Source organism: Ailuropoda melanoleuca, chromosome 15, assembly GCF_002007445.2.
Source record: "Ailuropoda melanoleuca isolate Jingjing chromosome 15, ASM200744v2, whole genome shotgun sequence".
Lineage (NCBI taxonomy): Eukaryota > Metazoa > Chordata > Mammalia > Carnivora > Ursidae > Ailuropoda > Ailuropoda melanoleuca.
The window spans coordinates 49,058,495-49,065,734 of record NC_048232.1 but is presented as its reverse complement, the minus strand read 5'-3'; the positions used below and the strand labels follow the sequence as shown (position 1 = coordinate 49,065,734).

Below are 7,240 nucleotides of genomic sequence, written 5' to 3'. Positions count from 1 at the left end.
TCTTCCTTTATCTCCTCTTCCTTTTCCGGGAACTTTTCTGGCTCTACCTCAGTTACTTCAGGGGTAAATACCATCTCTTCTTCCAATAATATATTTGGAAACCGAGACTGTATCAGCAAAACAACCGTGATACATATTGAAAAACATAGCATTCTCAGAAAGAAAATAAATAAGCACAGTGGATCACACACAATTGGCCGGGGAACTTCCCATCTGGGATACCAAAATCGGTAATCTGTAAATAAAGAAACAAAATTGAAAGCTGGATTTTGCATAAAGTAGTTAAATTGTCCAAGAAATAAAGGACAACAATACATACATACGGATTGGTCACGATCTGCATTACCTAAAAAGAAAAAGAAAGTCCATAAAGATTACATAAAATTTCCTCTTTCTCTAGAAATAAGATACTTTTTCTAAAAGTAATGACATTATTCTCTTAGTCCTCAGGCATCATGCTGCCATCTTTGATGTGCCTCCTCCAACCAGTAGCCCATCATAAAATACAACGTATTCTCTTTTAGTAAAAGTCAGCCTAGTCTGCTAGAGAGAACACAGAAGTATAGGAATGAGGACATGTGGACTCTATTACTAGTTCTGTCTATAAATCATCATCACCTTGTATGAATCACTTCACCTCTGTCCTCTAAAGACTTTTCCAGGTTCACCATTCTAGGATTTTATATCTCACTTGCATCTCTCTTTCTTCCCCCAGATCATTCCAAATTAATCTTCTGAATCTACTCACTTTCTTCATTTAATTCTTATTTTCCAGAGATTTTACTTGCTCTTCATTTCCTAGATGGCAAAGTTAACTCTATAGCCTGGTATTCATTGTTTCTGCTATCTAGCCCAATGCTATCATAATACTTTTCAGGAAATAAATTTCCTTTCCTCTGCTGACTGGGGCAGAGAAGATCAGAAAATCATTCCCAGATTCCATTAGGAAGGAGAGTGAGAGGATAAATGAGTTCTCCCACATAGAGAACCCAATGGCAACCAGAGGCTTTGTCTTGCAATTGACACTATCCTTACAAGAAAATTTAGAAATCACTTTTTGGACACTCCTAGAGATGAACTGACCTATTGGATCTTTGAGGCTATTTTAGCCTTTTGTGCTAGGTCTTATTTTACTTCATATTTTATGCAGTGATTTCTATTTTAGCACTCCTTTAAAAAAAATCTTTTAACACATAGTCTATATTTTCTCTACTTCATTCTGTGTATGTGTATCTATTGATCACTCAGTTTGAGCAATGATGTAATTAGCATATTTCTTATTTGCATTTTCCTTCATTTGTCATCACTATTTTCCATTGATAACATTCTTCTTTTACTTTTGTACTTGATTGAATATTTAAATACATTTAAATCTACTTACATCTCTATTGTTTGATTTATCAGGTTTAAATAATATCTTTTGGCCCCCTGCTATAAAAGATGAGGAAATTAAGCACATTTTTCTATCTCCCTCTTCTTCTCCCAAGTTTTATTAGTTATATCATTTGTATATTGCCAACATTTATTATATTTACATTTTGTTTTATAATTATAGCCTTCAGAATTTAGTCTTTGTCTATTGATGAAGTCTCAATGCTTATAGATAGTTTTTCCAGTGCAGCTTTTCATTTTCCATTCATCTCTTCTTTTTGGTGAAAGCCATCTTCTAGGGTTTTATTGAGAAAGTGCTTGTGAGAACTATATACCACAAATTCCTTCGTGTTCCTGCAAGATTTTTCTATATGCTTGTATTTGAATAATAGGTTTAGCTGAATTTATGTACAACATTAAGGACAATATGGGGATTATTCCACTGTCTCTTGGCATTGACTGTTATTGTAGAAAAGCTTGACACCAGCTAAAATGTGCAGGACTATCAATTGCCAACGCAGCATTCTACCACACTGGTGTAAAGTCGACCCTGTGTTGCAGACCTGACATCGGGAACTAACTACCTTTTTGTGAATTCCTTCCTCTGCAGAGCTTCAAGTGAGAGTTTGCCCATGACAAGAATGCAAGTGAAATTTGGAAGATTTAAGAGAAGTGGAAACCATTATTCTCCAGGGGTGGTTGTTTGCCAGACATATGAGCAGGTGTGAGATTCACAGGGGCTGCTTGGTAGAGCGGAAAACTACCTGTGTTGCAGTCAAACACGGAGACAGTTTGGTGGGAGCTTTCCCAAAGATTCTTGAGAATTAGCAGCAACTTTCCTGTGAGCTTTTGGGAACCACCTATTTTGGTGCTTCAGGCTAAGAAGTCTTCTGTTTCTGCTTCTTTGACCTTTTAACTACAGTTTCTCTGCCTTTTCATAGCAACTTCCGTGATCTTTGCTCCCCTAGAGTTTACACCATTCACATAAGCTCTATTTTCTATGTTAAACACTGTATTGTCAGAATATTTAAAGCGGAAAAAAAAAAGAATATTTAAAGTGGCTGTTTTCCTGACTCAACCCAGACTATTAAACTTTAATGAATTATTTTACATTTTGGTTTGGATGCTTAAAGGAGTCTTTATTTTCCTCTAATTTACTAGTCAGGGTCTAAAAGGAGACTATCGTGCATCACTTCTTCCTGGCACATATTATGCATTTTCTCTCTTTTTTATCTTTATGTGATTGTTTTTATTTTATTTATTTATTTATTTTCAATTTTCAATATATACAGTTGACATATAACATAATATTAGTTTCAGGTTACGACGTAATGATTTGATATTTGCATTTATTGTGAAATGGTCATCACAGTAAATCTCGTGAACATCTGTCATCATACATAGTTACAAATGTTTCTTCTTATGATGAGAACTTTTAAGTTCTACTCTTAGTAACTTTCAAATATGCAATACAGTGTTATTAACTATAGTCACTATGCTGTACATTACATCCCCATGACTTATTTATTTTATAACTAGAAGTTGAAGTTTTTACCTTTGACCCTCGTTACCCACTTTGCCCACTGCCCACCTCCTCCTCTGGCAACCACCACTCTATTAAACTTGATTTTTGTGTTTGTTGGTTTTTTGGTTTTACATATAGGTAAGATCATATGGTATCTTTCTTTCTCTGACATTTCATTTAGCAAAATGCCCTCAAGCCCCATTCATGTTGTCACAAATGGCAAAATTTCATTCTTTTATATGGCTGAATAGTATTCCATTGTGTGCGTGCGTGTGTGTGTGTGTGTGTGTGTGTGTAGATAGATAGATATAACACATTTTCTTTACTCATTCATCCATTAGTGGATCCTTAGATTCTTTCCATATTTTGGCTATTGTAAATAATGCTGCAATGAACATGTGAGCGCATATACTTTTTGAGTTAGTGTTTTCTCATTTTCTTCAAATAAATACCCAGAAGTGAAATTACTGGATCATGTGGTCCATTTTTAATTTTTTGAGGAACCTCTTATTTTTTTCCAGTTTACATTCCATAGAAGGTATTCAATGTTTAGATTCAAGAATTTCTATTTCTGATATTTTTTAATTATTTCTTTAAATATCTGTGTATCTATCTACTGCTTTGTTTTCTGTTCTATTATTTTTGTTCTGTTCCTCAGGGGCTCCAATTATGCACGTATTGAATCTGATTTATCAGTGCTTATTTATAATTTTCTCTTTAATCTTTTAAATTTCTTGCTTGCATTTCTTAGACTTGACCTCCATATCCCTTGCTGTGTTTTCCAGTGTTTTTGGTTCCTTGTACTGTTTTCAATGTGATTTTCAGTTCTTTATTAGTATATTTGAGATATACTAAAAATATTGTTGCTTACCTGAAATTCAGATTTAACTGGGCACCCTGTATTTGATCTGACAACCTACAGGCTGATCCTCCACTTGGACTCCCTGCCCCCCCCAACCCGGCTCAGACTTTGAAACCCGGATTTAATGTTCTCCCATATGCCAATTCAATAAGCACACTTTAATGAAAGGGAGCACTGGGGTATCCTCCTCCCCTTGTCCCTCTTCCACTGTTTCCCCCATTCTCTTTCAGTATTTCTCATTTTTTCCCCCTAGGATCCTATTTTTAGTATACTAATTTTCTTTCTCTGTGTCTTGTACCCGGATGAGTTCTTCCTTTTTTATATTTTTAGACTTGTCTATAAGCTCATGATTTTGAAATAGAGCCCTGATCTGTACCCTAAGCTTATGAGTCTTATCTACTCAGATATTAAAGAGGTATTTAAAGCTAATAATGATCAAAACCCATCATCTATTTTCCATAGCTTCCCCTCTTCATATAATTCATATCTCAATCAATTGCACCAAATCTGATATTTATATTAGACTCCCTTTCTCATCAACATATCAAATTAGTCTCTAAAACTTGCTAATTTTGCCCCATAAATATTAATCAAATTTGTCTCATCATCTCTATTTCTCTTACAAATACTCCACTATGAACCTCATCTCTTCTTTGGACTATAAAACAAACAAACAAACAAACTTCAAATTGATTTGCTTTCCTTAATTTTGCATTAACAAAAAATTTTAATTAAAAAAATTCCTTATTTATAAAAAAGTTGCAATACAGTACGAATAACTTTTATTTTGAACCATTTTAATGCAAGTGGCCAATCTGATACTTTATCATCTGGGAGTACTTAGTATTTCCTACAAACAAGGATATTTTTCTACGTGACTGTAATACGACCAACAAAATCAGGAAATTAACACTGTTACATTACTGACTTCTAATCTTTGGACCTCATTCCATTTTTTGCCAGCTGTGCTAATAGTGTCCTTTGTAACAAAAGATCATGTTCAGAATCATGCATTACGTTGAGTTTTCATGTCCCTTTATTGTTTTCTGTCTGGGACAGTGCTTCAGTCTTTGACATTCATGATCTTGACGTATTTTGAAGGTAACATGCTGGTTATCTTGCAGACAAATCTTTAATTTTTTAAAAACAAATCTGACATCTGGGCTTATTGGACACTTCCCTGTGACTGGCCTTGGCTGTGCGTCTTTGGCAGGAATAACACAGAAGTGATGCTGTGTTATTCTCACTGCATCCACTCAGGCGGTGAAGGGTTTGGTTTTCATTGTGCCCACTGCTGATGATGTTCACATGGATCGCTTTATTAGGGTGGTGTCTGCCAGGCTGCTCCATTGTGCAATCACTCTTTTCCTATTAGTAATTAAATATTTTTATGGGGAGTAACTTTGGAACTATGTAATACACTGTTCCTCATCAAACTTCTAATTTATTCATTTACTAATTTATATCAGTATGAATCAGATTCCTGTTGTGTCCAATGAGTTATAATCAATTACTATTTTTATTTCAGTACTCAAATTGTCCCAGATTTGATCACTGAGAGTCCTTTAAGATGTCTTCTGTGTCCTGTGTGTCCATTTTGCTACATGTCCCCATCACTCTTTGAGCACTTCTTTGATTTTGGATATAAAAAAATAGTCTGGGTTTATCTTATATTTTCCCTGTCCCAGCCCTGGGACCTTTCTCCAATGAGCCCTCATTTCTTTTACTGCAGGCTAGAATTTGGAAACCAAGATGTGGGTGCTAGTTGTGCTCATTCCTTTGGGGGTGGGAGGCCACTGCTCCAAAATCATCTCAGAGCTAAGGAGTATATGTATATAGATACATACATATACAAATATTNCCCCATTCATGTTGTCACAAATGGCAAAATTTCATTCTTTTATATGGCTGAATAGTATTCCATTGTGTGTGTGTGTGTGTGTGTGTGTAGATAGATAGATATAACACATTTTCTTTACCCATTCATCCATTAGTGGATCCTTAGATTCTTTCCATATTTTGGCTATTGTAAATAATGCTGCAATGAACATGTGAGCGCATATACTTTTTGAGTTAGTGTTTTCTCATTTTCTTCAAATAAATACCCAGAAGTGAAATTACTGGATCATGTGGTCCATTTTTAATTTTTTGAGGAACCTCTTATTTTTTTCCAGTTTACATTCCATAGAAGGTATTCAATGTTTAGATTCAAGAATTTCTATTTCTGATATTTTTTAATTATTTCTTTAAATATCTGTGTATCTATCTACTGCTTTGTTTTCTGTTCTATTATTTTTGTTCTGTTCCTCAGGGGCTCCAATTATGCACGTATTGAATCTGATTTATCAGTGCTTATTTATAATTTTCTCTTTAATCTTTTAAATTTCTTGCTTGCATTTCTTAGACTTGACCTCCATATCCCTTGCTGTGTTTTCCAGTGTTTTTGGTTCCTTGTACTGTTTTCAATGTGATTTTCAGTTCTTTATTAGTATATTTGAGATATACTAAAAATATTGTTGCTTACCTGAAATTCAGATTTAACTGGGCACCCTGTATTTGATCTGACAACCTACAGGCTGATCCTCCACTTGGACTCCCTGCCCCCCCCAACCCGGCTCAGACTTTGAAACCCGGATTTAATGTTCTCCCATATGCCAATTCAATAAGCACACTTTAATGAAAGGGAGCACTGGGGTATCCTCCTCCCCTTGTCCCTCTTCCACTGTTTCCCCCATTCTCTTTCAGTATTTCTCATTTTTTCCCCCTAGGATCCTATTTTTAGTATACTAATTTTCTTTCTCTGTGTCTTGTACCCGGATGAGTTCTTCCTTTTTTATATTTTTAGACTTGTCTATAAGCTCATGATTTTGAAATAGAGCCCTGATCTGTACCCTAAGCTTATGAGTCTTATCTACTCAGATATTAAAGAGGTATTTAAAGCTAATAATGATCAAAACCCATCATCTATTTTCCATAGCTTCCCCTCTTCATATAATTCATATCTCAATCAATTGCACCAAATCTGATATTTATATTAGACTCCCTTTCTCATCAACATATCAAATTAGTCTCTAAAACTTGCTAATTTTGCCCCATAAATATTAATCAAATTTGTCTCATCATCTCTATTTCTCTTACAAATACTCCACTATGAACCTCATCTCTTCTTTGGACTATAAAACAAACAAACAAACAAACTTCAAATTGATTTGCTTTCCTTAATTTTGCATTAACAAAAAATTTTTTTAATTAAAAAAATTCCTTATTTATAAAAAAGTTGCAATACAGTACGAATAACTTTTATTTTGAACCATTNTTCAAATTGATTTGCTTTCCTTAATTTTGCATTAACAAAAAATTTTAATTAAAAAAATTCCTTATTTATAAAAAAGTTGCAATACAGTACGAATAACTTTTATTTTGAACCATTTTAATGCAAGTGGCCAATCTGATACTTTATCATCTGGGAGTACTTAGTATTT

The 7,240-nt window shown here is 34.2% G+C and overlaps 1 protein-coding gene across 1 annotated transcript in view; it reads left to right on the top strand.

The window, feature by feature from the left end:
• CAPS2 (calcyphosine 2) overlaps positions 1-7,240 on the top strand; it is a 145,920-nt gene that overhangs the window by 27,195 nt on the left and 111,485 nt on the right. The window contains exon 3 of the mRNA XM_034644145.1: positions 1,982-2,093. The gene's annotated coding sequence lies outside the window, so the exon portion shown is untranslated. The remainder of the gene's footprint in view (positions 1-1,981; positions 2,094-7,240) is intronic.